Source organism: Dama dama, chromosome 6 (assembly GCF_033118175.1).
Source record: "Dama dama isolate Ldn47 chromosome 6, ASM3311817v1, whole genome shotgun sequence".
Classification (NCBI taxonomy): Eukaryota; Metazoa; Chordata; class Mammalia; order Artiodactyla; family Cervidae; genus Dama; species Dama dama.
This window is the reverse complement of record NC_083686.1, coordinates 26,971,133-26,994,124: the sequence shown is the minus strand read 5'-3', so window position 1 is coordinate 26,994,124 and position 22,992 is coordinate 26,971,133.

The following is a 22,992-nucleotide window of genomic DNA, read 5'->3' as shown; positions in this document are numbered from 1 at the left end:
TCTAGATAAACTAAAATAAAATCTAGTAACTTAGGCACAAGATAGAATAAGAAATGAAAGAAAGTTGTGAGGAAATCATCTAGACTAGTAGCTCAGAGAAATAAAGAGAGAAGAAAGGTATAGAATCTTCCAAAATAAATCAAGATGATTTCCAGAAGTAAAGAATAGTTTAGAGGAAATGTTTAACAAATAATGGTCAAGAACTTTCAGAAATGAAGTAAGACATGAACCATCAAATTGAAGACATATACCTAGGCTTGAGAAAGATGAGTGAAAACAAATCTATACCTAAACATATCACAATGATACTGAAGGACATGAAGGACTAAAAACACTTAAAATTTGTCAGAAAAAAAGATATATTGTCTTAATAAGTCATTGATAATAAAGGCATATTCTTCCTCAGCAAAAACAGATTATTATTATACAAGGGAATGATTTTCAAAATATTTAGGTAAAACCAATGTTACTATAGAATTCTACCCCCATTTTAATAGTAAGAACAAAATTAAGACGTTCAGCCAAAAAAGATTCTTTCCAACAAAAGTGCTCAAAAGTGCTCAAATCACTGATATATAATTGAGATTATAAAAATTCAGTTAAATCATATATAATGGTTTCATCTCACATTTTTCTTTCCTATGACATAGTTTACAGCTTCAGGTGAACAGTTGGATGAAATAAATATTTTAAGAAATATAGCTTTTTGAAAACAAACATTTTTAGTCTCTAGTTTAGGGCTTCCCTCATAGCTCAGATGATAAAGAATCCACCTGCAATGCAGGAGACCCCGGTTTGATTCCTGGGTTGGGAAGATCCACTGGAGAAGAGACAGGCTACTCACTCCAGGACTCTTGGACTTTCCTGGTGGCTCAGCTGGTAAAGAATCCACCTAAAATGAGAGAGACCTGGGTTAGATCCCTGGGTTGGGAAGATCCCCTGGAGAAGGGAATGGCTGCCCACTCCAGTATTCTGGCCTGGAGAATTCCATGGACTATGTCCATGGGGTCGCAAAGAGTCAGACACGACCAAGCGACTTTCATTTTCTTTACAAATCAAGCAAATTTATATGTTTCTTTATTTTTAGCAAACAGACTTAAAGAGATATGCAACTTTACAATAAGATAAAAAATACAAAAAAATTAACTCAACAGCTAATATTTGCTAACCTGCTATGAAAGCAAAGTCGCTCAGTCGTGTCCAACTCTTTACGACCCCATGGGCTGTGGCCTACCAGACTTCTCCGTCCATGGGATTCTCCAGGCAAGAATACTGGAGTGAGTTGCCATTTCCTTCTCCAGGGGATCTTCCCGACCCAGGGATGGAACCCAGGTCTCCCGCGTGGCAGGCAGACGCTTTACCCTCTGAGCCACTGGGGAAGCCCAACCTGCTATGACCTATGATTTAATCTGAACTCTAGCTCTCCAAGGACCATGGTAACTATCTTCTCATTCTCAAGATTTCTTATTAAACTCAGTAAAGGCTGTCCGCCTCTGACTATTCTTTTTAGGAAAGTCTAAATTAAAGATATTGAGCTTAGAATTTTCTATTTCTGAAAAAGACTTAGTTTCCTATCGCTAAATCATCACTGAAAGAACTGCCAATGAATATATTTTAACAAGACGAAAAAAGATCACGAGAGGAAAAAATGTCATGCAAGTAGCAATGACGAGCAAGGAAATCAGAGATACATTTTGGTAAACAGAGATAAATGTTGAGTTCTGGTTAAAATTAACCCGGGGAAACATTTAGAAAATGATGTAAAACTTAAACACTAGATCATAACAAGAATATGAGAAAAGGAATTTAGAAAGAAGTTAAATTGTAGTAAGGTCCCTGTCTGTGCTAAATCACTTCAGTCGTGTTCAACTCTTTGTGATGCCATGGACTTAGCCGGCCAGGCTCCTCTGTCATGGGGATTCTCCAGGCAAGAATCTGGAGTGGGCTGCTGTGCCCTCCTCCAGGGGATCTTCCCAACCCAGGGATGAAACCCCTTCTTTCACATCTCCTGCATTGACAAGAGGGTTCTTGACTACTAGTGCTACCTCGGAGGCCCTCTCATCTGTATAAACAAGGAGAGAAATATTGACTAAAAAGTGACTATGGCATAAAATTATAAAAATTAAGAATGAATGAAAAAGAATATGGTAAACCATTAATAATATTAAACATTTATGCCTTAAGGATGAATACTATATATTACTCTTAAAATAGGAGAATAAATATAAATATACCAGAGAAAACTTTCACCAATAAAAGGCAGAAAGGGAAAAGTAAAAGATGAGAAAACTCATATTAAATAGAAAACAAATGAAATAGTAATGATAAGTTGGAATATATTATAAATTATAATAATTGTAAAGAGTTGGAGATTTCCAAACTGGGATAAAAAAATTAAACACAGGCACTCAGTCATTTACAAAAGATAGTATAAAACCTAGACATAAAATTATCATGGAAAGAGAGTTGGTGTAAAATATTAACTGGAATAGAGTTTGAGGAAAAAAACCTTGAATTGAGATATAGATGCAAATACATGCAAGTGTTCATAGCCACTCAGTCAAGTCTGACTCTTTGAGACCCCATGGACTGTAGCTGCCAGGCTCCTCTGTCCATGGGATTTTCCAGGCAAAAATACTGGAGTTTGTTACCATTTCCTTCTCCAGGGGATCTTACTGACCCAGGGATCGAACCTGTGTCTCCTACATTTCCTACATGGCAGGCGGATTCTTTACCATTGAGCCATCGGGGAAGCCCACAGATACAAATAATGATGCATTTAAAACTATAATAACTCTGAACTGGTATCTACTTAACCACCTGGAATCTTCAAAACAAAATTGGCAGAATTACCTGGAGAATTGGACAAATATATGATCATAGGCAGAGAATTTAAAATGTCTCTCAAGAGCTGATTGAATAAGCAAACAAAAACTTAATATAAGATTTGAATAGCACTATTAACAAATTCAGTCTGATACACACACTGTCCCTTAAAGAAGGTCCAGACATGCTTTTCAAGCACATGAGGAACGCTTATGAGTCCACCACAACAAGATCATCACTCAATGAGAATCTTAAAAATGGAAATTATACAAATGTTCTCTGATTAAGGGGCTTCCCTGGCATCTCAGACGGTAAAGAATCTGCCTGCAATGCAGGAGACCAGGGTTGGATCCCTGGGTCTGGAAGATCCCCCAGAGAAGGGAACAGCTGTCCACTCCAGTATTCTTGCCTGGAGAATTCCATGGAAGGAGGAAACATGGTGTCTCAGAGAGTCAGACACAACTGAGTGACTGACACTTTCACTTTTCTCTGATTAAAAAGCAATGAATGAAAAATTAGCAATGAAAACCAGCAAAAGCTGAGGATGAAACAAAGTATATGGCTTTGTGGGTAAGAGCGTGGACCCCTGGCAGACTGGATTTCTTAGCTAACCAGCTGTGTAACCTTAGGCAGGGTACTTAATCTCTTTATATTAATACCACAGTTCTTTCAGACACTTATTTTTCAAACTCAAAGTATTTCAATCTCCATAACAGGAGAACTTTACTGTAAATGTAAAGAATGCATTAAAGTCAGCAGCCAGTTTCCCTAATAGACAGATAAAGTTCACAAGTAATAAAAGAAAACATACAGGAAGAACAGAATCCCAGAAAAACTGGCGACATGGTTTTGCAACAAGAATCTCTACTCAAGAGAATCTTGAGAATCTACTCAAGTGGTTAAAAAGTTGTGAAAGACATTACAGTCTGAGGTTGTGTAAAAGGTTAAATTTGAGGTACACTGGGCTACATACGTGATATGCTGGATTACCAGAATCAAGATCTAGAAAGAGATAAATGATCCCAAGCCAGGAACTGGACTGGGGCAGGCAAACCTTGATGCATCTGAGTAATTTCCTCCTCAGATTATGTGACCACAAATGTGTCCAGGTTCCTTTCTCTGCCCATGCTAAACTGTCCCTTATCAATGTGACATAAATTCATATCTCAAGAGTAACCCTGAGCCTGAGTTGCCAGTAGCAAGAGGAACTGGATTCAGAGGCAGTGATTCATATCAAGGCACGCACGGGGCAGGAGAAGTAGCTAATTTACCATGAAAAACATTGGTCATAAAGTTGAAACATTTATGAGAAAGATTTCTTCATATCTGTTTTGCAATACTACAAACTGGAAAAAAGAAGCGAAATTGCCATCTTAAGCTGGAACACAGTTAGATTTTTTTCATTACAAGTAAGACTGAATATTTTTATATGTATACTGATCATTTGTAAATATACTTTTATGAAATTCCTATTCGCCTTCATAACCCATTAAAAAAAAATTAGGCTGTTTCAGTTTCTTATTGACGTATAGAAAATGTAAAACACTTCAAATACTAACCATTTGTCATTTGTGTTGCAAATGTTTATTCTAAGTCGTTTTCCATTTTTATTTTGTCTATATTTCTCTTTGAAATACAGAACTTAAAAAGTGGAATTTTCACAAAGATCTTTTCTACACTAAAGTTGTTTTCATTTGAGAAAGAAATGAAAGACAAGAAAGTAAGTTTTCACACAAGAATGTAACTTTTTATTTTAGAGATTCTTTGTACAGAATGCTGAAAATCTTCATTGTTTTTTCTAATTTGGGATGAGTGTTTAGTCATTTTTCTATTTATTGTCATATATTTAATGACTATTTATTTATATTTCCAAGCTGCAGTTCTGTGGCTCTCTTTTATTCTTATAGCACCAGTACAACACATATATTTAATAACTGTATAGCTACATAATATGCTTAAAAATCAGGTAAAGTTAGAACCTCATTATTAAGCCAGTTTTTCAAAATTGTATTGTCTATATTTCCAGATTAAGCTTTTGAAAAAAACAACTTTTAACATAAACATGATAGAGAATTTTAAAAAAGAAAATTCAGAGACTAATAATTCTTTTTTTCCATTATTGCTTCTCAATCACCAACACTTATAGTTTTCAGAGTTAATGATCATTTTGTACCACTTCAGAGATATTCTACACATAAACTAGTATAATCATTTATAAGCTTGTTTGCTCCAAAACTTTACCATACTATATATGCAATTTTTTGTTGTTGTTTGTTTTTTACCTAATATCTTTGTAAGTATTTCATGCAAGTGCATCCAAATTCTGTCATTTATTTCAAGAGTGCACAGTTTTGCCTTGCTTCATGCACCATATTAATTAACTGGTCTTTACTTGGCAGATATTTACATTGCTTCCAGTCTCATACTACAACTAACGGGTTGTCAAGAATATCCTTTTACATATACATCAAGATACAGATTTGAAAACATATCTATAAGGGTAAGTTCTTAAAAATATGACTGCTGTTTCCTTTATGTGGGTTGCTGGTTCATAGATACATCTCTGTCCTGTATTTAAAATGTTAATATTTCCATTTCTTTATCAACCCAAGTGTCCATACTGTTAGTTAGAAATTTGCATCATTTATATAAAGAAAAGGATACTCTTTTCTTCAGAAATGTTTTGCAAGTATTTGTTGTCTTTTGAATTATTTACGGTGTTTCTTGATGCCTATAATATTTTCCATAATTGAATACATCCATCTTTTAGTTTATGGTTTATTTTCCATGATACTTTTAAGCTTCATTTTTTTAAATTTCCATGCTTGATCCATCTAAAACTTGTTTTAGTGTAAAGAGTAAGCAAATAAAGTTGTTTATTTCTTAAATGTCTATTCCAGTTTCTCAACACCATTTATTGAATACTTGTTCTTACACATTAACCTTCAATGCTACCTTAATATTATATACTACTCCCATATTACTCTCATATTGTTTTCTGTATTGGATTCTGTTCTGTTTCATCAATTTTTTTTTTTTTTGTTTCATCAATTTACCTAGTTTATTCCAAAAACTGACAATGCATACATACTCCTACTTTAGAATTTACATTATTATGATATTCAGGGCTTCTATCCAAGGTTAGGGTATATTCAAGTCTTCTTTTATCTTTCACAATAGTATTTTAATATTGTGTTTATAGAATTCTTGTACATTTATTGTTAAATTTATTCACAGCTATTAAATTCCATTCTGGTATTACTGTAAGGTGGATCATATTCCACTTTAAATTTTAACTAATGGTTAATTCTATACAGGAAGGCCATCAATTTTTTTAAATAAAATTTCTGGCCATCTTACTGAAGTATCTATTTAATTGTAATAGTTTATAAGATTTTTATAAACATATTGGATTCCTTCTTTTATAAACATATGGAATCACTTCTTCTATTAAGAAGGATAATTTACCTCTTACTGAAACTCAAACTAGGAATTGAACCCACAATCCAGAATTCAACCCCAGCCAAAACCTAAACTGGGACTTAAACCCATAGTCCTTTAACTGAGATCAGGACTTAATGAAGATTGGGTTCTTAATGTCTCATTGTAGAAAAAATTCAATGAGAGACAAAGTGATAGGTAAAAAGTGGATTTATTTAGAGAGAAACACACTCTGCAGACAGAATATGGGCCATCTCGGAAGGCAAAAGCAGCACCAGGGTATGGGGTTGTCTGTTTTTATCAGGGTAGGTGATTTCATAGGCCAATGAGTGGGGAAATATTCCAGCTGTTTTGGGGAAGGGGTGAGAAATTCCAGGAACTGGGCCATTGCCTACTTTTTGGTGTCTATGGTTGGCCCTGGAACTGTCAGGGCACCTATGGGTATGTCATTTAGCTTGCTAATTTGTTACAATGAGTGTATACTGAGGCTGGAAGTCTAGTGAAGGTCAACTAGTCTGCTATCTTGGACCTATTTGGTTCTAATCAGTTTATCTCACATCCTCAGGGTATGTCATTCTTTTTTTTGTTTGTTTCTGTTTTTTTTTTTTCTTTTTATTGGTTGGAGGCTAATTACTTTACAATATTGTAGTGGTTTTTGCCATACATTGACATGAATTAGCCATGGATTTACACGTATTCCCCATCCTGATCCCCCCTCCCACCTCCCTCTCCACCTGATCCCTCTGGGTATGTCATTCTTTTAGAGATTATGCCCTGCCCCATTCCCTCCTGTCTCAGTACTATTTAAATATTTTTGCCTCTTCTTTCTCCTATCCAGGGCTTCCCTGGTAGCTCAGAGGTTAAAGTGTCTGCCTGCAAAGCAGGAGACCTGGGTTCGATCCCTGGGTCAGGAATATCCTCTGGAGAAGGAAATGGCAACCCACTCCAGTATTCTTGCCTGGAGAATCCCATGGATGGAGGAGACTGGTGGGCTACAGTCCACGGGGTCACAAAGAGTCGGACACGACTGAGCGACTTCATTTTCACTTCCCTCATCTAATCCTGACAATTACACTAGCTAATAGTAATTTATCATTTCCAGTTTTATTATGAATATATCTAGTGTTTTCCAGCAATATGATATGGATTCTTGACTCCATCAGTGTAAAATAAAAGTAAATTCTATTATTTATATTTCAGTGAAAGTATTTCTAAAGCCAAGAAGGGATATTGAATTTTATCAAAAGAATTTCATCATCTATGGATATTGTTATAATTTTGCCCTTGTTCTATTAATATGTTGAATTAAATTGGTGGTTTTCTTTATGCTAAATCTTCTTTACACTGTTAATGTGAATCATAACTGCTCTTGGGATTTTTTTTTCTATGTTTTAAAGTGCTGCTGAATTTTATTTTCTGCTTTTTCAAGATTATTATTGTATTAAAATTAATGTGTGAATTACAAAAAAAATTTTTTTTTTTGTGCTGACTTTGTTAGACTTGGGTGTCAATATTAGGCAAGCTGAATACTAAACTATGATGTAAAAATCATGAACTCTGAAGCCAGACTAGCCAGGTTCAAGTCAGCTCTGCTGTTAGTGACTGAATGACTTTGGGCAAGCTGTTAAACCTCTGTGCCTTAACTTCCTTGAATGTAAAATGTGAAATCTGAGGTATTCTGGTTCTTTCTTACTATGAAAATGTAACTCGAGTCCCAAATGAAAGAATGGGCATGTGGTAACAAGGACCCTCCTTTTAAAAAAATAACTATATAAGCTTTATTCACTGTCCAGCTTTTACATTTCCATTTCTACTTTGCCCCTGATGTCAAAACCAAAGTGTACACTTTATTTGCAGCTTAGCATCATCCTAGATTTTAGTTTGCTTCAACATAGGGCAACAAATGACATTCTTGTATAATATTTTATTTGACAGCAAGGTGTTTCTTTTTCTTTTTGCTCTTCCTTTAAGAAATATTGAAATATAGTGAATTTACAATGTTGTGTTAGTTTCAGGTGTATAGCACAATGATTCAATTATACATACATATTTATTTCTTTATCAGATTCTTTTCCATTATAGGTTATTACTATAAGATATTAAATATATAGCTCCCTATGCTATATAGCAGGTCCTTGTTGTTTATCTGTTTTATACATAGTATCATGTATTTATTAATCCCAAACTCCTAATTTATCTATCCCTCCCCATCCTTGCTATTTCTTTCAGTAAACATAAGTTTGTTTTCCATGAAGGAGAAAGAATTTAAACCCTAACTTTTGTTCCCATCCCTGTAAGAACTTCAATAGCTCTGCTCAGCTTTTCAGCCCCTCATCCACTGATTTCTTTGTTGAGAATCACCCAGAGCAGTCCAAATTGTGAGGCTCAGCACCCTCACTCCTGGATATGGATCCCTCATAAGCAGCTCCTTACTGCTACCTATCTGATGCCTTCAGATCAATGCCTTCTTTCACTGTGCTCCTTTCCTGGGCATTCTGGGTGAAACGGTTAATCCAAAATACTATTATCTCCCCACTTTCTATGATCAGTCTAAAGCAAACTAACATTTTTGCCTACAGTAATTATTTTAACTTTGTTTACATCTATTATTTTACTTGCTTTTCTCAATGCTGTTCTCTATGATCCCTACTGCATCAATCCCAACCATTCTGGCACCAGGACCAGTTTTGTGGAAGACAGTTTTTCCATGAACCTCTTTTTATCAGAATTCCAGTCAGACTGGATTAGAGCACAGCCTAATGGATTCATTTTAACTTAATCATTTCTTTAAAGACTATCTGCAAATAATCACATTCTGAAGTACTGAGGGTTAGGACTTAACAGATGAGTTTTGGAGGGACACAATTCAACCCATAATACAAATCACTGTCCATTCTATTTCAAATAATGATTTTTCATCTTGATAGTGCAAATAATTCTCACTCAGCACAGTGAGTGATATCAAGTCTGACCAATGGGAATGGTAAAAGAAAAAAAAAAAGAAAAAAATAGTGACTGTAAATGGAAATAATTGTAAAATTTATTATATTTTAATGCCAGCAATAAAGTCATATGGTCCATGACTAAGGTTTAAATGAATAAATAATGTTATGAGTATTTGTAGCAAATTAAAGTTGACCTGTACTTTTACAGATAACTACAGAATTTACAAATTACAGAAACTTTCAGACTGCCTACAATGACTACTGTTTATGGTGATTATTTGTAACTTTAGATCAACAAAATGTGTACTTTCAAGAGTCTTCTACTCTAGAGTTTATCTAATCTTTTTTAAAAAAATTAGCTATATCCTTGAACAAAATATGACTTCAAATATGCACTTATTTTAAAATTGTTGTAATGTTTATGCTTTCTAAAGAATTCTAAAGAAAAAATTAAGCCGGGGATTTCCAAGTTTATATTATAGCATTTACAATAAAAAACTGACATCAGTTCGGGAACCAAATGAAGGCAGACATCACATTTATAAATAAACAAAAACGAGAGGAAGGAATCACATTAAATTATTTCTTTTTGTTTTCATGCTTGAATATGTAGTACAATATAAACAGCTGAAAGTAAGTTTAGTTTTCATATTGTACCTAATAGTAAGTATACTCTGATTTTATTACTTATCCTCCCCCACCAAAAAAAAAAAAAATTAAAAAAAAGTATGTCCTATCACTCACTATCACTATGCCCCTTTTATGAAAGACAAAGATTCTACCTACTCTATATTTTGAAGAGTCATTGTTTGTAATTAATGAGAAATGGAATATTTCCTGCCATGTCAGTAAACATGAATGTCATAGTCATCAGCCATTGCAGCCCTCCAATGTGAGGTCTTTTCATACTATTCATAGAGTTCTCAAACCATATTGTCAAAGCTATGGTTTTTCCAGTAGTCATGTATGGATGCGAGAGTTGGACTATAAAGAAAGCAAGAAAGCTGAGTGCCGAAGAATTGATGTTTTTGAACTGTGGTGTTGGAGAAGACTTTTGAGAGTTCCTTGAACAGCAAGGAGATCAAACCACTCAATCCTAAAGGAAATCAGTCCTGAATATTCCACTGGAGGGACTGATGCTGAAACTGAAACTCCAATACTTTGGCCATCTGATGTGAAGAACTGACTCATTGGCAAAGACCTGGTGCTGGGAAAGATTGAAGGCGGGAGCAGAAAGGTAGGACAGAGGATGAGATGGTTGGATGGCATCCCCGACTCGATGGACATGAGGTTGAGCAAGCTCTGGGTGATGGACAGGGAAGCCTGGCGTGCTGCAGTCCATGGGGTCCCAAAGAGTCAGATAAGACTGAGCAACTGAATTGAATGTGAGCCCATGAGTCATAAGGGAACTCAAGAAGGAGAAGAATACCTGCCTTCTAGCAGCCAACAGGCTATAGCCACTCCCTATGGTGAGCCCTGAGGAACTCAGGATGTGAAAACAGGATATTGGCCTCAGATAGCTGAGGTGCATATCAAAGGAAGCGGTTTGTTTAGTTAAAACAGGAGCTAGGCACAGACGCAGAAGAGAAAGGGTATTGGCATCTCTCCTAGTGAGAAGGAGCTCAGTAAAGAGGTGGTTAAGTCACTTATATAGGGCAGTTTGTCAGGGTCTTCAGTCAAGTATCTGGTTTCTTTTTGCACACCTGACCTACCCTAGGACCTTCTTGTGGGTGTGTGTGCTCCCCACAGCCAAGATGGATCTCGAAGTGAAGGTTTCTGGGAGGAGCAAGATTCATTATGGCCTGGATCATCCCCTGACTTTTGACCCCCAGGGGCCTTTCTCTGTAAGTGTAGTGTCTCCCTTGTTCCCAAAAAGCAGAGAGCAGAGATCCCTTAATTCTTTATCCAAACGAGGTTTTGCCCCTCTTTGTCCTTGCCATGATTATTACTTTAAGAACAAACACTGGCTATCTACCCTGTTTGTGTTGTTACTTCCATTTCCGAGGGCAAACAGGAGGTTGATTGCAAATGCCTTAACTGGAGCCCACCTATCTATTGTCTCAGGAAATGCAAGCAGGCAGCTAGTTATAAGTATCCTGCCTGAAGCCCACTTCTTCCTGCCCCATAAAATGTAAACAAGAAGTCAATTATAAATGTCTAACCTGGAGTCCATCTATTTTCTGCCTCAAGACTACCTGCTCTTTGTTGCAAAACTTTTATGTAACTTGGCTCTTCCCCTTCTTTGGACCAGTTCTCTCAGGGTTACTTGAGATTCTGTCTCTCCGGCTTGAAGTCCTAAAAATTTCCACTGAATAAGACATAACTCTCATTGTTTAGGTTGCTTGTACTTTTTCAGTTGACATTAAGTATCTTACAGATATCCAGCAACTGTACATATGTGAAAACACTGCTTAAATCGTCACAACATTGCAACACTCTCCACAATGAGGAAGTTTATATCTGTTAAGCTTTTATTTACTTAATAATAAAAACAAAGGACTCCTTCTGACATTTTTGCATGTATTGTTTATCTCTAACTATGGTCGTGCACAAGTGTGTATGTTTGTGTATGTTTGTGCGTGTGTGTGTGTGTGTGTGCGCGCGTATGTGTTTAGAGGGAACTGATAGTTTATTTCATGAGTACCTTATATGTTCCAGGGATTCTTTTCAACATTTTAATATATGAAAGTGCTTCAACCTCAAAAGTATCCCATGATGCATGCTCTGTTAACTATTTTTCAGATAAAATGGTGATCCAAGCTTGCTAAACAACTTCAAGCCAATACTTATTAGCTTTTAAGGAGCTAGGATTCATGAATAAAGTTTAAAAATAGTGAATATCATCATTAACAGTCATTACCCCACTTGGTCCCTTTCTCCATCTTTAAATAAAATTGCACTTCAAACATAGACAGTAGTCTGCCTTCCATTCCTCCTGCAGCCCCTTCAAAGCCTCAGGCCAAGATGCTACACCAATCCCTTGTGGTCCATACCAGTTTCTAGTCTTACTTGCCAGAGCGTCTCCTGAAAGCTTCTAATGCTTTAAGAAAAGTCTGATTTGTCCTGTTTATACAAAGCAGGATCCTGTGGGCCTCCTGGACACAAAAGCCCTGCTGTGTCCCCCATTTTCTGATTATAGGAAATAGGTTTCATTCAGCCTCGATGACTTTCCTTGAATTTCAAGGGGCAAGTTCCATCAGTTGCTCATTAGTGACTGGAGGGAACATGGAGATAAGGGAGGAACAGTCAAAAGAAACAATCATGCAGTCTTGGGGCAGGGTCCTGGTTCCCCTTTAAAAGCTAGACATAACAATATCTTTGAGCTGATTTGCAGGTAACGAAACCCCTGACCAGGTGAAAGAAATTAATGGTACCCAAACCACTGGGACCAGAAGGTTGATGATGCTGACTCCCACTTACCTCACCACCAATCAAGCAAAAGAATACTCAGCAGTTGATCACACCCTCTTTGATCCATTACTATAAAACGTCTCACTACCCCCTCCAGGTTGGGACACACAGTTTTGAGGGTATTATCCCACTGTGTTCCCGTTTGCTTGGCAGAGCAATAAAGCTATTCTTTTCTACTTCACCCAAAACTCTGTCTCTGAGATTTAATTTGATGTCAGCATAAAGAAACGAGATTCAGCTTCACTGTCTCAGCTAGAGGAAAGAAATTCTATTCACCAGCACTCAAAACAGAAAGATTTTCTTCCTACCCAACACACCCCATTCCTGTGGCTTTGTTTTTGGTTGTCTGCTTGGCCCAGAGATTTCAGCATAAACACTGATCTGAATCTGTTCTCAGGTACCACCCTAGGTTCCCAGGGCAATCCTGCCACCAAATCACAAGTTCAGGTAAACTCCTGGAGTACATTTGGTAACTTGGGTGAACAGACTAACTGCCAACATTATCCATGTTTTTATTTCAAATGGAAATGGCTCTAACTTTGGGCTAGAAGTACTAGGGTTTCCCCAGGCAATCCTAAAGACCTATACTACTACTGAATACTCAACAAGGAGACCAATAGGAATAATGGGATAATTTTGATACCCCCATATTTCCCTAATAGATAAACAAAAGAAATCTAATGACTTTTGCCTATATTTTTACCAGTGCATTTCTATGACTGTATCTATGACATAATTGGTGATGCCACTGGTAAAGAACCCAACTGCTAATGCAGAAGACTCAAGAGATGCAGGTTGGAACCCTAGGTGGGAAGATCCCCTGGAGGAAAGCATGGCAACCCGCCCTAGCATTCTTGCCAGGAAAATCCCATGGACAGAGGAGTCTGGTGGGCTACAGTCCATGGGGTCACAAAGAGTGGGACACAAGTCAAGTGATTTAGCATGCAGGCATGACGTAATTATTGCTCATTCTTAAGTGATTATTATAATCATAGTTATCACATAGGTTCTTTGCACGTAACCAATGTTTCCAGTTATAAACAGTAGATTTATAGGAACCTCTTTGCTAAATACTGTTTTTTATCAGCTCTCTGATGTTACTGTGCAATTCTATAAGCTAATTAAATTCATAGGTTCTGTACTGGGGTATGAGGGAAACCCCATGGGCAAAACGAATTCACAGACAGAGGTCGAATAAATCTCTGATTTTCAATGACAAAGTAGTTTCATCTCATGACAGTTTTTAAAGGATTTTTTTTTTACAAACTGGAAAATATATAAGCTGATCTTATCTGGGGAATGCTGTTAAGAATGAAGTTAATGTATTTGAAATAAGAATGGCATTTCTGACTAACATCTTCCCTACTTAAAAAATGATTTTATGGCTATCCAGTTTCAGTTCTGACATACAAAGAACTTAGAAGATATCACTCCCATCCTTAGAATAAGAAAAAGCTGACAAGCTGAAAATCAACTAATTATCTTGGCCCTATTAGAGAACTGAGTTTACAGGACAGACTGCCACCCAGACAAATGTTCCATTTTTGGCTTCAACTGTTTTTCTGCCTTCTCTGGTTTTAATTGGTTATTATATATTATTTCCTTTCACCTCTTCTACTGTATCAATTATAATACTTCTTAAAAAGTTTTAATATTTGGTCTAGGAGTTTGAAGCACACATTTTAAACTAAAACCATCTTCAAATAACATGATACTGCCTCACGTGTAGGGCAAGCATCTTATAACAGGTATTTCCAATATCTTCTTCCCATCCCTTATCACATTACTGTCATTTATTTCATTTACCCACATGTTATAATCATTCAATACATTACAATTATGACTGTATACAATTATGATGGCATTAGCCTATTATCTAACCTTGGTCATTTAAAAAAACAATAAAAACCTTGTATGGTTTCTAATTTCCAAATTATTAAATTACTGTACACTTACCATGGGCCAGGCACAATTCTAAATACTTTATGCTTATTTAAGATCCACATCCTTAAGAAACAGTACTATCATTTCTACTTTATAAATGGCCAAAAGCTGAGGCAGAGAATGTTTAAGTGACTTGCCCCAAGTCAGACAATTAGTAAACTGGGTTGTAGGGATATGAAACCAGGCAATCTGGCCCCAAGCCCACACTTTTAACTGTCCACCCTCTTCAGTACTTCCACATATATCATCTAATTTGGTGCCAAATCCCTTCATTCACCTAATGATCATTAATGGAGTATTATTTATGTTTCCCCCTAGGGAAGGGAATGGCAACCCACTCCAGTATTCTTGCCTGGAGAATCCCAAGGACAGAGGAGCCTGATGGGCTGCAGCCCATGGGGTTGCAAAGAGTCAGACAGGACTGAGCACAATTATGCTCTAGGTACAGAGCCACGTACTGCAAGATACGAAACAAGTGTAAGACACAGTGCCTGGTTCATCATCTACAAAAGGAAAGAAACATAAAAAGGGCTCCTCAGGCCTTTCTAGTGTTGCCTGAGGAAATTCAACCTTTCTCCCATATCCATCTCTGACCTACAAATGAGGGGGGTCTGTTGCAAATTCTATACCAGACTTCTCCAGTTTGTCAACAGGACCCCAGGTGCAGGAAACCTCTACTCTCAAGGATCTACAGGAGAAAAAGTTCTCAATTGTTTTCTACTACTCAGGCTTCAAAGCAAAGAGAAATGCCCTTTCCTCAACAGCAGTACATTCTCTCGTCATGTCACCCGTGCGTGCATGCACGCTAAGTCGTTTCAGCCGTGTCCGACTCTTTGTAACCGCATGGACTGTAGCCCTCCAGGCTCCTCTGTCCATGGAAGTTTTCCGGGCAAGAATACTGGAAGGGGTTGCCACGCCCTCCTGCAGGGGATCTTCCCGACCCAGGGATCTCCCATGGCTCCAGCACCGCAGGCAGATTCTTTACTGCTGAGCCCGCAGGGAAGCCCATCATGTCATACACACGCACGCAAAAGGCTATGTCCGTCCACTGTTCCTTTTCTACAAGGCCACATGGCACAGTTTCATGTTTGACTTACTCATCACTCCAGCCTTTTCTGTTCTGCTTTTGGCTAGAAAACATTCCGAGTTTTCTTCCCTCCTTGCACGGAGTCACCTCTATCCCCAACCCGATTGTCTTTTCTAATGCCCGCCCCTCTGAGTGACGTTCTTCCTTATCTGAGGGTTGTTTGGGGACGGGTTGACTCTTGACTCTGTGTGCCTTCAAGGGCTTCATCTGGGAGCCAGTTGTTGATCTGGAATAGTTTATTCCTTTGGGCTTCTTAATTCTCCAGCTCCTCTAATCCTCATGTAAATAAGTGACCGGATCCTGAACTTAAAGGCTTTCACTCCAAAGCTTGAGTTACTGAGAGGCAAAGTGTCAGTATATGTATAAACGCTATACTTTTGGAATCTATAGTAAGCAGAGGATATGTGTCTATGGCATGCGTGCATGCTAAGTCGCCTCAGTTGTGTTTGACTTTTTGTGACCCTAGGCAAATTTGGCCTTGGAGTATGGAATGAAGCAGGGCAAAGGCTAATAAAGTTTTGCCAAGAGAATGCACTGGTCATAGCAAACACCCTCTTCCAACAACACAAGAGAAGACTCTACACATGGACATCACCAGATGGTCAACAACGAAATCGGATTGATTATATTCTTTGCAGCCAAAGATGGAGAAGCTCTCTACAGTCAGCAAAAACAAGACTGAGAGCTGCCTGTGGCTCAGATCACGAACTCCTTATTGCCAAATTCAGACTTAAGTAGAAGAAAGTAGGGAAAACCACTAGCCCATTCAGGCATGACCTAAATCAAATCCCTTATGACTATACAGTGGAAGTGCCAAACAGATTTAAGGGACTAGATCTCATAGACAGAGTGCCTGATGAACTATGGACGGAGGTTCATGACATTATACAGGAGACAGGAATCAAGACCATCCCCATGGAAAAGAAATGCAAAAAGGCAAAATGGTTGTCTCAGGAGGCCTTACAAATAGCTGTGAAAAGAAGACAAGCAAAAAGCAAAGGAGAAAAGGAAAGATATTCCCATTTGAATGCAGAGTTCCAAAGAATAGCAAGGAGAGGTAAGAAAACCTTCCTCAGCGATCAATGCAAAGAAATAGAGGAAAGCAACAGAATGGGAAAGACTAGAGATCTCTTCAAGAAAATTAGAGATACCAAGGGAACATTTCATGCAAAGATGGGCTCAATAAAGGACGGAAATGGAAGGGACCTAACAGAAGCAGAAGATATTAACAAGAGGTGGCAAGAATACACAGAAGAACTGTATAAAAAAGATCTGCATGATCCAGATAATCACGATGGTGTGATCATTCACCTAGAGCCAGACATCCTGGAATGTGAAGTGGGCCTTAGAAAGCATCACTACGAACAAAGCTAGTGGAGGTGATGGAATTCCAGTTGAGCTATCTCAAATCCTAAAGGATGATGCTGTGAAAGTGCTGCACGCAATATGCCAGCAAATTTGGAAAACTCAGCAGTGGCCACAGGACTGGAAAAAGTCAGTTTTCATTCCAATCCCAAAGAAAGGCAATCCCAAAGAATGCTTGAACTATCGCACAATTGCACTCATCTCACATGCTAGTAAAGTAATGCTCAAAATTCTCCAAGCCAGGCTTCAGCAATATGTGAACTGAGAACATCCAGATGTTCAAGCTGGTTTTAGAAAAGGCAGAGGAACCAGAGATCAAATTGCCAACATTCACTGGATCATCAAAAAAGCAAGAGGGTTCCAGAAAAACGTATATTTCTGCTTTATTAATTATGCCAAAGCCTTTGACTGTGTGGATCACAATAAACTGTGGAAAATTCTGAAAGAGATGGGCATATCAGACCATCTGATCTGCCTCTTAAGAAACCTATATGCAGGTCAGGAAGCAACAGTGAGAACTGGCCATGGAACAACAGACTGCTTCCAAATAGGAAAAGGAGTATGTCAAGGCTGTATATTGTCACCCTGCTTATTTAACTTATATGCAGAGTACATCATGAGAAACACTGGGCTAGATTAAGCACAAGCTGGAATCAAGATTGCTGGGAGAAATATCAATAACCTCAGATATGCACATGACACCACCCTTATGGCAGACAGTGAAGAGGAACTAAAAAGCCTCTTGATGAAAGTGGAAGCAGACATTTCTCCAAAGAAGACATACAGATGGCTAACAAACACATGAAAAGATGCTCAACATCACTCATTATCAGAGAAATGCAAGTCAAAACCTCATTGAGGTACCATTACACGCCAGTCAGGATGGCTGCTATCCAAAAGTCTACAAGCAATAAATGCTGGAGAGGGTGTGGAGAAAAGGGAACCCTCTTACACTGTTGGTGGGAATGCAAACTAGTACAGCCACTATGGAGAACAGTGTGGAGATTTCTTAAAAAACTGGAAATAGAACTGCCATATAACCCAGCAATCCCACTTCTGGGCATACACACTGAGGAAACCAGATCTGAAAGAGACACGTGCACCCCAATGTTCATCGCAGCACTGTTTATAATAGCCAGGACATGGAAGCAACCTAGATGCCCATCAGCAGATGAATGGATAAGGAAGCTGTGGTACATATACACCATGGAATATTACTCAGCCGTTAAAAAGAATTCATTTGAATCAGTTCTAATGAGATGGATGAAACTGGAGCCCATTATACAGAGTGAAGTAAGCCAGAAAGATAAAGAACATTACAGCATACTAACACATATATATGGAATTTAGAAAGATGGTAATGATAACCCTATATGCAGAACAGAAAAAGAGACACAAATGTACAGAACAGAATTTTGGACTCTGTGGGAGAAGGCGAGGGTGGGATGTTTCGAGAGAACAGCATCGAAACATGTATATTATCTATAGTGAAACAGATCACCAGCACGGGTTGGATGCATGAGACAAGTGCTCAGGCCTGGTGCACTGGGAAGACTCAGAGGGATTGGGTAGAGAGGGAGGTAGGAGGGGGGATTGGGATGGGGAATACATGTAAATCCATGGCTGATTCACATCAATGTATGACAAAACCCACTACAATATTGTAAAGTAATTAGCCTCCAACTAATAAAAATAAACGAAAAAAAAAATAAATAAATAAATAAAATTAAAAAAAAAAATAGAAAGTGAAAGAGGAGAGTGAAAAAATTGGCTTAAAGCTCAACATTCAGAAAACTAAGATCATGGCATCTGGTCCCAACACTTCATGGGAAATAGATGGGGAAACAGTGGAAACAGTGTCAGACTATTTTTGAGGGGGAGTTCCAAAATCACTGCAGATGGTGATTGCAGCCATGAAATTAAAAGACGCTTACTCCTTGGAAGGAAAGTTATGACCAACCTAGATAGCAAATTAAAAAGCAGAGACATTATTTTGCCAACAAAATTCCATCTAGTCAAGGCTATGGTTTTTGCAATCGTCATGTATGAATGTAAGAGTTGGACAGAGAAGAAAGCTGAGCGCTGAAAAATTGATGCTTTTGAACTGTGGTGTTGGAGAAGACTCTTGAGAGTCCTTTGGACTGCAAGGATATCCAACCAGTCCATCCTAAAGCAGATCAGTCCTGGGTGCTCATTGGAAGGACTGATGCTGAAGCTGAAACTCCAATACTTTGGCCACCTCATGTGAAGAGTTGACTCATTGGAAAAGACCCTGATGCTGGGAGGGATTAGGGGCAGGAGGAGAAGGGGATGACAGAGGATGAGATGGATGGATGGCATCACCGACTTAATGGACATGTGTTTGGGTAAACTCCGGGAGTTTGTGACGGACAGGGAGGCCTGGTGTGCTGTGATTCATGGGGTCGCAAAGAGTCGGATACAACTGAGCAACTGAACTGAACTGAACTGAACTGAGACCACAGTCTCCTCTGTCCATGGGATTCTCCAGGCAAAAATACTGGAGTGGGTTGCCATTTCCTCCCCCAGGGGATCTTCCCAACCCAGGGATCAAACTGGCACCTCTAAGATCTCCCACATTGCAGGCGGGTTCTTTACTCTTTATTCATGATTATCAAAGTGGGGTTCTGGTATTACTTTAAACCAAGGGGCTTGCTAACCTAAGGTAGCCTTATGTTGCATAGTTAAGAATTCCAGTTAACCTGGGATTGAGTGGAAGCCGAGGAACAAGTGGGGCAGACAGTGCTGAGTCTGAAGGGTGGACAGGCCCCCAAACAGGAGGAGCAGGCATAAACGGATTGACTGTGAGAGGACTGAGCAGATGGAGAGGATGGAAAGTGACGGGATTCAGATCTGATCGGTGAGAACTGGTGTTTGGGGAGGAGTCGGAAGGTCAATTTACAGAAACCAGGCAGAAACAGAACAGTCTTGGGATCCCAAGGAACATCTGGGAAGACCAGGGATTCGAAATCTGACAAACCTATTTTCAAACTCCAGTTCCACCACTGCTTGATCTTGGAAACATCATTTAACCTTCAGGTTCTCATCAGTATATCAGGGATTATTATGTCTACCCAGTAGACTGATGTGAGGATTAAAAGGAGGAATATGTATAATACACTTAATGCTTCACACATAGTAAATATTTCATAAATACAAGTTCTGTCTCTTCTTGTGCTTCATAGTCCTCTCTCCCTCCCTCATCCACATCCCAATCTTGAGTCACTTCTAAACTCTGGCTTTGTGTCCTCCATCTTAGACAAACATGACTTTAGGAAGTTCTAATAATCATTTCTAATGCTTTTTAATTAGTTTAAAATTATGGGATGTCACCTTTGCCCTTGAAACACCCCATTTCTCTCTGAGAATGATCTGTTCCCATTCCTGACAGATTGATAAAATCTAAAAAAAATATTTTATTTTTTTCCTTTCCACTGAAATGAAATATTCTTTATTTAAAAAGGCATGAAGAGTAGAGCAATAAATAAAATATCTGGACTCTTAAGGAAAAGAATGTCTGGGAATTCCCTGGCAGTCCAGTGGTTAAGACTCAGCACTTTCACTGAGAAAATAATAATAATAATAATAATATTGCATATATGTGGAATCTAGAAAAATGATACAGATAAACTTATTTGCAAAGCAGAAACAGAGACACAGATGTAGAAAACAAATGTATGGATCTGGCAAGTGGGATGAATTAGGAGACTGGGATTGGCATATATACACTACTATGTATAAAACCGGTAACTAATGAGAATCTACTGTATAGTTCAGGGACCTCTACTCAGGGCTCTGTGATGATATAATGGGAAGAAAATCCATCCAAAAGAAGGGACATATGTGTACATATAGCTGGTTCACTTTGCTATAGAGCAGAGACTAACTAACACAATACTGCAAAGCAACTCTACTCTAATAAAAAATAATTTTAATTAATTTTCAAAAAGAGCTTTCACTGCCATAGTCCCAAGTTGAGTCCCTGGTCCAGGGAACAAAGATACTGCAATGTGTGGTCAAGAAATAAAAAGAAGAGGAGAATGTCTTCACTTACCAGAAACCAAAACAGTGGTCAAAACTTAGCACTGAATTCTGAGCAAAAGGGTCAAAATTCGTGTAAATTATCTAACTGACTTATCACAAGTCCACAATATAAATTCCAAAATTCTGATGCAGATTTGAAAGATGTAAACAAAACTGAATTATATACATAAATATATATAATAAGGATCCAGTCAAATATTTTAATTTTACTGAAACTCCATGCCTAAATAAAGTATTGCTTGAAATAAATAGAACATCATATAAGAAAGCTTTTAGTTTATGTAAAGTGATTTCACAAGTAGTGTTTTTTGTTATAACTGGATTTGACCTATAAGGTAAGGAAATTATAATATACAGAGGTAGTTGTTAAACGTTTTACCCAGTGATATGTTTCTTTAAATGGAATTTTCTGTGGAAGACCTGCATATAGAGCAAAATGTAGCAGAAGTGGGAGTGAGAACCTGGAATCCATCCACTCTAAAAACACACATTCTCTCTCCCATTTCTGACTATGACAGAAACTCTGAGCAGCACCATCACCCCTCCCCATTCAGGTAGCCCCTAGGGCTTTAGAATCCACAGGATTTACCACTGCTCTAAAGCATCACTGATCTATGTGTCTATATTTTCCTAAATTGCATACTGTAACCAATTAGTGTGCCAGTAAATAAATTTTAATGAATCTCAACTCTTATATCTTTGTGGCGTATGGCCTGAGCATGCTCAGTCGTGTCCAACTCTTTGTGACCTCATTGACTGTAGACTGCCAGGCTCCTTTGTCCAGGGAATTTTCCAGGCAAGAAATATTGGAGCGGGTTGCCACTTCCTACTTCAGGGGATCCTCCTGACCCAGAGATTAAACCCACATCTCTTGCATGTCTTGCACTGGCAGGCGAATTCTTTACCACTTGTGGCACCTGGGAAGGCCATTGTATCTTTCATATAAGATAAAATAGAAGAGATCACAACACACTTCAACAAGCTAATATATTGGTTTTAATACACTTATTTCAAAAAGATATATATTCCTGAGTATGCTGCATCAGAATGTAAAATTATTGTAAGCCCCAACCAAGAAAAGTCTGACAGACCCCATGCTGCTTCATGAGGTTGAGAAAACCTCATGAAGTGCATAACATCTTGGTGAAATAATTTTAAAATGACAAACTCCCAACCCTAATATAATGGAACTCTATTCAGGAAAAAAGTTATGGTTGAACACACATATGCAAATCAATGAAGAAGTTGGAGGCATAAATTTTATTGGTAATAAAAAGAAGAAGCTCAGTTTTTTTAGCCATTTATTTTTATTTATGTATTTATAATTTATTCATTATAAATACCATGTTCTTTTCCCCTATCAAATAAATGTTCAGTTTAAACCTAAGACTGTTGAATAACTTGGGTTGTCTTAAACCTTCTATCATAGTTGTTAAGTCCACAAATCAAAGACACAGATATAAAGGTATTTCAGATACTTTAAATGTAACAAGTGGCAAGAGCAATATCTTAGTTAATTCATGAAACTGCATGATATCATTTCTCTTAGTAACACTGGGGATGTGTTTATCATCCAGGGCTCAGTATCATGTCTGTATTAATTTTCACAGTAATGGGCATCCAAATACCCTCAGCATATTTGCCTTCTTCATGTGGAACACAAGAGTCGTGTGTTGCTTGGGCTCCTAATTGCTGGGTTTCTAACAGAAGGCGTTCTTTGGCTCCTTAAGCTGCAGGATTTTCTCAAAATGATTCATGTCATCTCTGACCAGTTCTCAGCATGATTCAAGATGTTACCATCTTTAACAAGCAGCATTTTATGGAGATCACTTCAGATATTTCTTCCACTCAACAGGCCTTTGGCGGTCCACACCAAACCTATCCTATGACACTGTGACTTGTGAATAGTAC